Raw genomic sequence first — 13,015 nt, forward strand, 5'->3', positions numbered from 1 at the left:
AAACTACTCATTATTTTTCTAAACTACTCATTATTTTTCTAAACTACTCATTATTTTTCTAAACTACTCATTATTTTTCTAAACTACTCATTATTTTTCTAAACTACTCATTATTTTTCTAAACTACTCATTATTTTTCTAAACTACTCATTATTTTTCTAAACTACTCATTATTTTTCTAAACTACTCATTATTTTTCTAAACTACTCATTATTTTTCTAAACTACTCATTATTTTTCTAAACTACTCATTATTTTCTAAACTACTCATTATTTTTCTAAACTACTCATTATTTTTCTAAACTACTCATTATTTAACTTCATCCGCACAAATCGAGCTAGTTTATAAATTTCAATAAAGCTACATTCGGCTGACAAAAATTCCGACACCGAAAATTCGTTCTCAATTTAGATGTTTTCCATTGGCTTAAATACATATGTTAGTAGACAATAGTGTGACTCAGAAAATTACTAGGATCAATAAAAAGGTTAAAATCTAACGTAGTCCACCTTTTTACTGGTTCGTGGTGAAACAAACCGTTAGTGAAGATTTTTGAATGGAATAAACGTACAGTGGCATACTTATGAGTAATTATGTTACATATGGTAATAGTGTAATGTGCCGTCATAGAAACGTGGATAGTTTATTAAAGTTGAATGACGCGACATCTGTAACTAGTTTCCATAAGATTTGACGGAGCTTCGAAAATTAGAATGTAGTTGAAATATTAAATAATTAGATTGAAAAGGCACTTTAGAGTTTACATAATTAACGGACTAACGATAGCGCCACCACACTTAGTCCGCTGTCGGGAGGCGGCAACTTTTTTTAGCGGGGATAAAAACCCCGTTAATCTCTGGATAGAGAGTTTGCCACCTCAACGTGGAATGAGCCAGCAAACACAAATAGGGCCATTGTATATTCATGATGTCCTTAAGATATCCAGGTTCGATGTAAATTAGATTATCACTAGATATCCAAACATCACGGGCTTGGAGATCGAGTAGATAGGAAAACGCAGGATATTCAATATCCAGGGGATGTTATAGGGAAATACTAGAGATATTTAAAAAATCCATTTTCAGCGATAAATATATTAAACATAATATATATATATATATATAGTAGATTTCTCAAATTACAATCGGATAAATGTCTAGTGCTTCGAATGCAAAATCTAGCATTATTGATATTTTAACGTAATTGGAAATGCTAAGAACCTTTCGGTTGTCGAAGTTGCTACTATCGTTTACAGCGTACTTCTACGCTTTTTTTTTCAAATTAAAATTTTTCATTATTCTGTTTAGTTTTTTGACAATTGGATTAGAGGGCCAAGTAATCATGCGACTTATAGCCCTCTCGATTTAATTTTTGATACATAATATTAGACACACAGACGGTCGTCTGTGTGTATATATAGGTAGTCTCGAGTTTAACATTAAAACCTCTTCCTTCCCCCATCGTAACGCTATGGAAAAATTAACCTGTTTTTCCACCAAATGCTATGGGACTTTCTAATGGGCTTCACGCTATGGCAAAATCAATATGCCCAATACTATTTTTGGCGCATTTTTAACTTAAGAATGGTTTATACGATTGTTATAATTTTTTTAAAGGAATCTTCGTTTAAGAGTGGGTTGTGTGCTTTTGCATATTTTATTAAATTAATTACCAAATAAGTCTTTGAAAATTAATTTAAGAACATTCTTGTAAAAATTAATACCACCAGATGTCGATATAACTACAGCTCCAAATATTTTCACCTTGGTTGTCTAGCCTCTATTGATTATGTCTCTACTCCATCATCAAAAAGAAAATGGCGTATCGCCGCGATGCACTAGCTCGTGATTTACGTAAGCCTTGGCTTACACTTCGATTATTAACACTTTTTGTACTATCCTCTTTGTAATCCGTGCGTGGTCGAATGATTAAATGTGAAATATCTGAGCTGAATGCGGTTATGGGAAAGACGGGCTCGAATCTTATCTAAAGGGAGTAATAATATTTACACTTAGGATTTTAATTTAATAATACAAATTAATTTATATCATGTTTACTTAATCTATACAAAACGGAATCAGATCATAATATTTCAATTATTATTATTCTTCTTCAGTAGACAAGGGGGTTTTCAAGGTCCAGACTCCCCCTCCTTGGACCTAACTTTGACTGTACTACATTTTCACCCCTTCTCGATTCTTCTTAACATTCACATAGTTAGACCCCCCTTTGTCGAATTTCTGGCTACGCAGTGTTGGGTAAAATACTTTAATTTCGGTATTTAACAAAATACTGAATACTCAAATACGGTAAAATATTTAAAATATAATACTAAATACCCACAGCATAAAGTATTTAAAATAAATAAAATACTTTATTTTAGTATTTTAAAATATTAAAATACTCAAAATACTGTGAATTCTTGAAAAGCGGAAAAAAATTAAAGACTGTTCGAAAGATTGAAAATATTCCACTTTTAAGCGCGATCTAAAAGGCAGATTGTCTCGTAAGTCTCGAGTAGTCCCTACTCCAACGCCACCACGTGCGATAAGTGGAATTTTTCACGCGTTTGTGCGTGAGTATGAATTACGCGTATTTCTTCCGCTTGATGGTGTTGTATGGAGACTATTTGATGGATAAAGTATTTTTGCTAATAAAAATCAGTATTTTGTTCAAAATACAAAAAATATTTAAAATATAATACTAAAAGTAAATTAACCGAAGTTATTGAAATAGCGCTCAGAATCGGAGGGCGTTTTCCTTATGAAAATGATGAGAAAATCGAGTCGAATAAAAGCTAATTTCCATCCTCGTCTTTTGACGTGATAAATTTCAGTTGGGAATTGTTGGTATAGCTATTTCTATGTATAAAAAAATGGTTTCATAAAAAACCAAAAGGTTTTTTTTCGGTCTAGGAGCGCGCAAAATTTCAAATTCGAGGTAAAAATGTAACTTCATAAGGAAAACGCATCCAACATGGGGAGTATAGCAGTCTGATAACTGCGGTTCATTTACTTCTGATAATACTAAATACTTTTCTTTGAAGTATTTGAAATAAAATATAAAACACGGAAAAAGTATTTGAAATACTACCCAACACTTGCTATCTAAGTTAATGTTTAATTTAATCTTACTTTCACACTAGAAACAAGATGTTTCTAATGCAGTTCAATGCATATTTATTAACTTTTTTAAAAGGTAAAAATCAGAGGCACCATTAATAATAATAATAATAATAATCAGCTAGGCTAATACCCAAGGCACCACCTTAGGCCTAAGTCGTCAAGCGACTTTTGAAGCATTTAATTCAGGTGGCCAGGTTACAATGCGTAGGAACGTTTTAAAAGTTGGAGGAGGCAAAGAGAAACGAAACGGGGTCTAGGAGCTTAGCCCCCCATGTAGAGGGAGTAATCGGTGGCGAATGACATTAAGGCATTAACAGTAACAACAGTTATCATACGAAGTGTATTTTAGTCTTTAGAGTCGTTTATGAATTTAAGATACAGAATTCCACAATAATAAAATGAGAATGGTTTTGAATTTTTATAGGAGTGTAGCTTCACCGAATTTATGTGTTACTGTTTGACTAATATAGATATTCTTTTGTAACGTATATTATTAGATATTCTTATTTATTCTCCACTTTTAACAAATAAAATATTAATGGTAGTTGCTTTTCTGGGCTTTCTCTAGCTTATTAAATAATTTAAAGAATCGGCTATTTTTAGAATAGCACTTATTGTAGAGTTTCTTCGAGCGGGTTCCAAATGCGAATCTCACGCTGGTCGTGGGTGGAGTAATAGGCGCTTAAATAAAACATCTTCCCAGAAATTGCCAAGAAATAATATTTCCGACAGCCAGGACTCATAAGTTATTATTTATATAGTGCTGGGTGAAATATTAGAAAGCTGGAAACTTTCTCGAACGTAACATCAGTTTTTTGCTAAGCCTTAACATGCCAAAAATGTTACCTGGTTAAAAGGAAACACTTGTTGCATACCGTATTGCAAAAGTTATATGTTTAGTTCTAAAGGAATGAGTTTTCATCTTTTTCCAAAAGATAATTTTATGCGAAATGAATTAACTCTGCCTCCATGAGAAGCTTTAAAATTGCCTGGTATTATAAAAATATTACATATAATTTTAATTATTTATACCATAAGAGGATGATAATAATAATAATATTATCTTCTTATACTTAGTTTTAAAAAACATTATATATGTTACCTTAAAATATATTATCGAAAATAAACATTAGTATGTTCCTTATACACGTGAGCCGACGCGTTTCTTATCTGACGCAAAATTCTCATGAGGGCCAAAACGCGTCTAAAATTGGCTTAAATATGACTTTGTGGCTAGCCATTCTAACCGTTTAACCGACCGACCGGAAATAGCTCCTTCCCAGAAGAATTTGGAGAGGGGAGTAGAAACCGAGTATCTTTTATTGAAGCGTCCATTGGAACCATATAACGTCGACATTCTTAGAAGGGACGCGATGCCTCCGTAGGCCTCGAAATCCCGCGCTCCCCACGCCTTTCCTGTCGTAAAAACCTTTTCGCTATTGTAGCTTGAAAGCGTAAAGCTACTGTCTTTCTGCCCCTCGCGCTAGTGTCGAATTTAAAGTTAAAAGTATCCCCTTTGTTAATAAATGAAACCATATGTACCCCCGCTCCTAACAGTGTCTTTTATCTTAACCATATTTTTAAGAAAATAAGGATTGCCAGTGTGATTCGTTTTGTAGCGCCCAGTTAAATATTTCTCCAAAGTCGAAAAACAACTTTCGACCTATGACCCTCACTCCCCAATTAGTCCCAAATGGAAATAACGCGAGCCCGGTGCAAAGGGGTGACCCCCTTTCATCGATTGGGCGAAATCAGTTCAGCCCCTTGGTGACGCGAGTGCCTCGCGGAAAAACCACGATCTGGGGGTTTTGGAATAGGGTGTCTTCGAGAAGTTTTGAGAGTAAAAACTGTGTCTGCTGAACTTCTGCGCCGGATGACGACCTGAATCTCAGGTTCTGGCGGAAGATATTGCTCTTGAGCAAAAAGCGACTTGAAGCAACATTTAGTATGTAAAATGAGTTACCCGTCTGCTATAAGACAGTGTAAAGGGTTAAGGAACCCTCGACTCGCGCCCTGAGAAGTACGCGAACGCCTAAGCTGCCGTTCCTTCAGTGTGCCAAGAGCCGCGAGATTTTTGGTGTTCGGATATGTGCGGTTGGTTACGCGTGAGACATTACATGGAGTGCCGCGTTTTCGGCGGTTGTGAACTCGACCCAAGGGATGCTGAGAACTGAACATATAAGTATTGCTTTTGACTCTAGCTGAAATACCAAAGGGTGAGGTAGTGAGCGCGGTAATGTTAGGGTTTAAGTTGTTGACGATTATTTTGAGATAAGGTGTTAAAGTGTTACATGTTGATGTAGTTGTTACATGTTGATTTAAGTGTGATATGTTGATTTAAGTGTTATATGTTGATTTAAGTGTTATATTTTGATTTAAGTGTTATATTATTAAACCTGGCAATTCCTGACATAAGTAATTTAATTTCTAGTGTAAGCCTACTTAAAATCTAGACCAGCAGCTACGCTATCTCCGATAGTGAACGATAAGCGTTTACCCGGGATGACTAATTTAATTATAACGTACGGAGCGGTGTATTGGCAATGGTAAGGCAAACTCCGTTACAGCGGGAAAAGACACAGTTGAGCTTCTGTAAGCTTTATATGCTTTTAAATTGAGAATTTGAGCTTTTGAAGATTTCAACTGACCAAAAAGTTGAAGGGGCAATAAAATTAGTTGCCCCTCAAAGCAAAATTCTAGGGAGGGGCATTGCCCCCCCCCCCTGGTTCCTACGCCCCTGCCTCATTTAAATGAAAAATATAAAGACGGGATTTCAATGACTCGTTTTGATTTCATTTGAGTATATCGTTCTAAATGGAGTCCATATTATTTCGTTCAATAAGCATTGTCATTTGTGAAATGTAAGCAAATGCATAAGTTGAAATTTTAGATTTTCTAGACAAAAACTACCCAGGCCAGCGATTATATTATGCAAAAGAATTAGCCTTACCTTAAAATCTTTAAATTCAGAAACACAACTTAATTATTAATTTACAAGGTTTAACGATCTGCTATAAAACACTTGTATCGATACTTTTCAAACTTCAGTATGTTACTTTCATTATGTACGTTGTTTGGATATTTATGCGACGGTTATTGTGGTTGTATTTCTAAAGTTTTGGGCGCGCCTTTTGAAACATAAAGAAATATTTGAAGCAAGTAAAACATTAACTTGAGCTGACAAGAGAAAAAACTAGACGAGGCCTCGCGCGGTTGGACTGTACACAGCCCCATAGGCAATTTGGGGGCCCCTCGATGGAAGCCTCTCCCCCCCCCACATTGCGGACTCTGCCGGGGCGTTATTTACGCCACTGGCTTTTCTGCCGTTTCTCCTCTAAGTTGGTTGCGAAGGGGATCAACAATTATGCTTGCCCATTGCCCCACTAAATATTTGCTCGGAAGACACACTAGTGGCAGTAGATATTGTGGCCTTTGCTACATTTGTGAAATTGTGTCTAGTTTTCCGACTGAAAAAAATAAAGCAAACATTTGGAGGACGAGCCCATTTTCAATGGAGAATACGTAAGGGTGTGTCAGTTGAGAGTTACGTAGAAACCCACATAGAGTGCTCTAAGATAGGATAAAGATGAGCTTATATGAAAAACTAATGGTAAATTAGGAGGTTTAATTACTAAATTTCAACATGCGCTAAATGTTGGTAAATAAAGTTATAGAACCGTTTAAAACAATGAAAAACTCAGTTCCGGTTCCGGTTTTGGTTATAAACTTTTTACAAATATCGGTTCCGGTTCCGGATACGGCTATCAAATTTTTATATTATCGGTTCCGGTTTCGGTTCCGGTTCCTAGAATTTACTCGTTTCTTCTCGGTTCCGGTTCCGGTTCCGGTTATCCGTTGCATCCCTAATAACTATATAATTTATAAAATATAACAAATAAAACAGTCCAAGAAATATATGCGTGTATTGTTCTTAAGAAGGGACATATATTATAGGAAAAAGCTCAGCTACGCTGAGTAAAGATGGTGATATATAGGTAGACCTGAGTCATTCGCTGCGGCCAAGAAGGGACAGGTATTTGAGTGGATAATAAATAGTTTTAAATGTAAATTAATTACAATAATTTTTTTTTTGAGTTACACACATACGTAATTTACGAGGTTACCGTATACCTTTAAAATTGTGTAGTTTTAGAATATCGCCTTCTAGTGACCGACGCTGTATGTAAATATCAAAACACACTAAAAACTACATAACCGTAATGGCAACCACAATTGTTTACTACCCGTAAACCGCGTATTTGATTAATAAAAAAACGTTGAAATTTTAACAAAGTGTACAACACCAATGTACAAATATCATCTTATGTATTGCTGTTTTCCTTTTCAGCCTATATATAGCGGCCATTTTGAAGTAAGTTGGTAACTTAGTGGAAAAGCACACTGTTTAGTACATATATAAAATTTAGACTAAGTTTTACAATAATAACGTGTAAAATAGTCACACTTGTATAAGTGTTTGAAAACGGCGTACTCGCCCAAGACCGAACGCGAACTTTATTAAATTTAAACCTTAAAAATTAAGTGTTTATAGTGTACTAACAATCGTTGAAAGGTTATCCTTCTAATCAGTAAAACAATTTTTATAAAATGGTCCTCTTTTGCGTACTATATACTATATGTAACTAATACTGTGGTGTTTTAAAACCTTTTCGGCGAATCGTTTTCGAATATTAGTAATGAAAGGTAATAAATATGGCCGCTATATATAGGCTGAAAAGGAAAACAGCAATACATAAGATGATATTTGTACATTGGTGTTGTACACTTTGTTAAAATTTCAACGTTTTTTTATTAATCAAATACGCGGTTTACGGGTAGTAAACAATTGTGGTTGCCTATTTGCCATTACGGTTATGTAGTTTTTAGTGTGTTTTGATATATACATACAGCGTCGGTCACTAGAAGGCGATATTCCAAAACTACACAATTTTAAAGGTATACGGTAACCTCGTAAATTACGTACGTGTGTAACTCCGAAAAATAAAATTTATTGTAATTAATTTACATTTAAAACCATTTATTATCCACTCAAATACCTGTCCCTTCTTGGCCGCAGCGAATGACTCAGGTCTACCTATATATCACCTTCTTTACTCAGCGTAGCTGAGCTTTTTCCTATAATATTTAAAAATAAACACATTAGATACAAATAAACACAAATAATAAAAATAAACATAATTATTAAAAAATAAACATAATTAATAAAAATAAACATAATTAATAAAAATAAACATAATTAATAAAATAAACATAATTAATAAAATAAACATAATTAATAAAATAAACATAATTAATAAAAATAAACATAATTAATAAAAATAAACATAATTAATAAAAATAAACATAATTAATAAAAAATAAACATAATTAATAAAAATAAACATAATTAATAAAAATAAACATAATTAATAAAAATAAACATAATTAATAAAATAAACATAATTAATAAAAATAAACATAATTAATAAAAATAAACATAATTAATAAAAATAAACATAATAAAATAAACATAATTAATAAAAATAAACATTATTAATAAAAATAAACATAATTAATAAAAATAAACATAATTAATAAAAATAAACATAATTAATAAAAATAAACATAATTAATAAAAATAAACATAATTAATAAAAATAAACATAATTAATAAAAATAAACACTAATAATTACATTAAACACGATTAATAAAAAATGAAAACTATTAATAAAAAAACAGAGTTAACAAAAACAAAAATAAATACACTATATAAAGCCAGAAAAATTTAAATATTTTTACATGATATTTGCTATTTACAGTTTATTTAGTTCTTTTCGAACACGCCAATTGATTTAAACTAAACTTTTAAGTAATAAATTAGTAAACCATCCATGTACACCTACGGATTGATGATAGAATCATAATAAAATAATTAGTTTATTTTTTACACAATTTATTTAACTATTCATGAGGAATTCTCAAGTTTCCTTCCAATTTTGTTTATTATGGTTCAAATATATTTTGATAAATGACTGATTTAAGGGCACACCCTGCGAATGTTAAGCACCGGCGTCGGACATAAGGTAATTTTGGAATAGGTGTTTTCATTAAATCCGGCTATGTTGTCCCCCCCCCCCCCGACAAAAATTGCCTCCTCAATCTTTGATGGGAGTTCAGTTCAGTACGTTCCAGTTCTAAAACCATCGGCGCGACTCGCATTAATGTACGTCAATAAGCTGCCAAACATGTTTCCCGAAAAAGCAATAAAAACCAAAGACTACAGCCAGTTACATGTCCCTTCCTAGAGTATACCACCTCCTAGGCTGTTCTTTGATGGGGATTTTATGAAAACACCTATTCCATTCCGGTCTCAAAGCTGCCCGTAAAATTAGTAAATGGCGTTTTTCAGACCATTTCTGTTATTTTTAAACCTTATTTGATAATCAGCTACGCTAATACCCGAGGCATGACCTTAGGCCCAAGTCATCGAGCGACTTTTAATGCCTTTTAACAGGTGGCTAGGTTATAATGCGTAGGAGGGTGGTGTCAAGCCTTTCATGCCACGCGAGCCTATATTATTAATTGTACAAAATTTACAAAACAAAGTATTTAATTTTATAAAATGTTTCATGGATAAAACAAAGTGCTGAGCAATAATTCTAGATTTTCAATACTTAGACATTTAAGGATTAATTTTAATGGCACTTTCTGGGAAGAAATCAACGATGTTAAGATGTCCCAGATATATTTATTATTTGGATATTTGGATATAAGCAATGTAAGATTTTTCAATCAAACCTGGATATCAATGCAATATAATGTTTTTGGGAGATTCAGATACGTGGTTCATTTATTTTTCACCTTTTGTGTGAAGGTGGAGAATTTTTTGTTCACTCTTTGTGTGAAGGTGGTGTATTTATTTTTTACCTTTTTGTGAAGGTGGAGTATTTTTTGTTCACTCTTTGTGTGAAGGTGGTGTATTTATATTTTACCTTTTTGTAAAGGTGGAGTATTTTTGTTCACTCTTTGTGTGAAGGTGCTGTATTTATTTTTCGGATCTAAAATTAATATTCTGAGGATCTTTTGTGGAGCGTTCAAAGCGAAATCTGTGGCAGTTGTAAAGCTGAAATTTAATTAAAAATTATCCTTTTATTTATCGTGTGAAGTAGAAATTAAGTGAACGATAATTAAAGTACGCTATCTAATGAAAAATAAACGAGTCAAAGGGATTTTTACGATAAATGTTTTATAAGTGACCTGAGATCTTACTCACAAACTAATGGGACACTAACGTGGATGACTTCCGTTTGAAATCCTATTTGTACCTTTTTAATTTCTAAACATAGCGTTAGTGCTTTTTCTTTCAGTCAGGTCTAAGGGCTGTAATTATCGCTTCCGTAAACAGCTCGACCCGTACGTCCTCAGTAACCCGAACACGTTCTAATTGGAAATGCTACAGCCCTTTCCATTCCATTAACGAAAATGATGTTCTCAAAATATGTTTGTAAAAGGTTCTTTCCCTTTTGTAATATTGTCCTCGTTTGTAAAGAAATTTTGAAAAAAAGATGCCACTTGAAGTAGTTTTCATTTCAACGCGAACTAGCTCATATTTTTAAGAATCTCTTCTAGGACTCCCACGCTAATTCAATATTACCATTCAAAGGGACGGAGCGACGCAAATTCTTTGAAGCCGTGCCCTCTTTGAATTTCTTGTCCTTCATTTCAAAAGGAAAAAAACAAGAACTCACGGTACTTCAGCATCTCTCACGGACATTCTTCTCTCACCTTACAACCGCGCTCTTTTTAATTCACCGTGCTCGAAGGTATGTCGGATCATCGCACTTCTACCAGAAGTAATATAACATTTCTCTTACGAGATAAGTATCCATCTCCTTATTTGCCGTCGACATTTTCAACAAAACACGACTTGTTCACCCTTTGTGTGTAGGTGGTGTATTTATTGTTCGCCTTTTGCGCGTAGGTGGTGTATTTATTGTTCACCCTTTGCGCGTAGGTGGTGTATTTATTCATTAATTTTAAATGTTTGATCATTAATTTTAAATGTTTGATAAACCATGGCGTTAGAATTTAAAAATAAAAACAACAGTATTTTAAAAGCCAAGATACTTCATGGTGGTGTATTTATTGTTCACCCTTTGCGTGTAGGTGGGGTATTTATTGTTCACCCTTTGCGTGTAGGTGGTGAATTTATTGTTCACCCTTTGCGCGTAGGTGGGGTATTTATTGTTCACCCTTTGCGCGTAGGTGGGGTATTTATTGTTCACCCTTTGCGCGTAGGTGGTGTTTTTATTGTTCACCCTTTGCGCGTAGGTGGTGTAATTATTGTTCACCCTTTGCGCGTAGGTGGTGTATTTATTGTTCACCCTTTGCGCGTAGGTGGTGTATTTATTCATTAATTTTAAATGTTTGATCATTAATTTTAAATGTTTGATAAACCATGGCGTTAGAATTTAAAAATAAAAACAACAGTATTTTAAAAGCCAAGATACTTCATGGTGGTGTATTTATTGTTCACCCTTTGCGTGTAGGTGGGGTATTTATTGTTCACCCTTTGCGCGTAGGTGGTGTATTTATTGTTCACCCTTTGCGCGTAGGTGGTGTATTTATTCATTAATTTTAAATGTTTGATCATTAATTTTAAATGTTTGATATGTTAAATCACATCTCATTTCAACATATATAATTTTTGTTATTTTACTAATTCAAATAATTACCCTTTACGCGTTTGTATATTCGAAATTGAGCGCGCGAATTCACATAAAATATGGGACGCGAGCTGCAAGGAAAAAATAACGCGCGCCATGTAAACCGCGAACGATTTTTTTTTGAAATCAAATAAAGAGTCAGTTGCATATTTATTGTGAAGGAGAGTAGAATGTTATTTAATTTGGTGCCTGTCTCCGCCCATTGTAACCAACTATTTTCGATCGTTTATTGTAGAAATTAATCGCGGCTACTAATTGTACGAACCCTTCCCGGTTGTTTCACCCCTTTTTTAGATAAATTCAGTTTTATATTTAATTTCGCGTTCTCGCTGTAACATTGTGGTGCCGACACCCGGGAGAGTTGGTAACGCTTTTTTTTTACTACATTGAACGAGCTCTACGATTTACGAGTAAGAACCCATAAAACTTCACAATGGATGAATTTACTCGCTTAAAGTCTAAGAGAACCGCTACGAAAAAATCCGCTACACGGACGAAGAATAACTTGGAATTGGAGCTGATGAAACCTTCGCCAGACTTCGCCGCCATCGAGGGCTACGTAAAAATCCTTCAAGCCAAGGAAAATCTACTGGTCAGTTTAAACGAATCTATTGAACCCCTTTTCACCACGGAAAAAGAATTAGAGGATGATCAGCAAATCGCTCAAGATTATATCGACGATCTTATTGTCTCTATATTTCGAGGGAAGAAAGCTTTCGAGCTCGCTACGCAAGCCGCATCGCTAGCGGCAAATCTCGCTTCATCCACGGCGATTTCAATGTCACAAGGTTTAGTCGCAAATTCTAGGCCACTTGGGAACTCTTCCACGCTTAACAATTTAAGCCAGCCTGTTCACACACAGACGGGAGTCCCTAACTCGGGACCCATCCCACCATCGCAATCGGTCACCGGCGTAGCACCGAGCGTAAGGTTACCAAAATTGGAAATCCACCGCTTTACCGGAAAAATCAGTGAATGGCAGAATTTTTGGGCACGCTTCGCAACAGCTATTCACGATAATCCTAACCTCAGCAAAACCGATAAGTACAGTTATTTGTTATCATACATAGACGGCGCCGCACTAAAGGCCATAGACGGATTACCGATGTCAGACGCTAATTACGACTCCGCCATCAGTACGCTAACTACAAGATTTGGACGTA

The 13,015-nt window shown here is 34.4% G+C and overlaps 1 pseudogene across 1 annotated transcript in view; it reads right to left on the reverse strand.

The window, feature by feature from the left end:
- The window catches only part of LOC149923733 (5-hydroxytryptamine receptor pseudogene), a 66,351-nt pseudogene that overhangs the window by 26,736 nt on the left and 26,600 nt on the right, over positions 1-13,015 (reverse strand). The window lies entirely within an intron of this gene.

Source organism: Leiobunum rupestre, chromosome 10 (assembly GCF_980474605.1).
Source record: "Leiobunum rupestre chromosome 10, qqLeiRupe1.1.hap1, whole genome shotgun sequence".
NCBI lineage: Eukaryota > Metazoa > Arthropoda > Arachnida > Opiliones > Sclerosomatidae > Leiobunum > Leiobunum rupestre.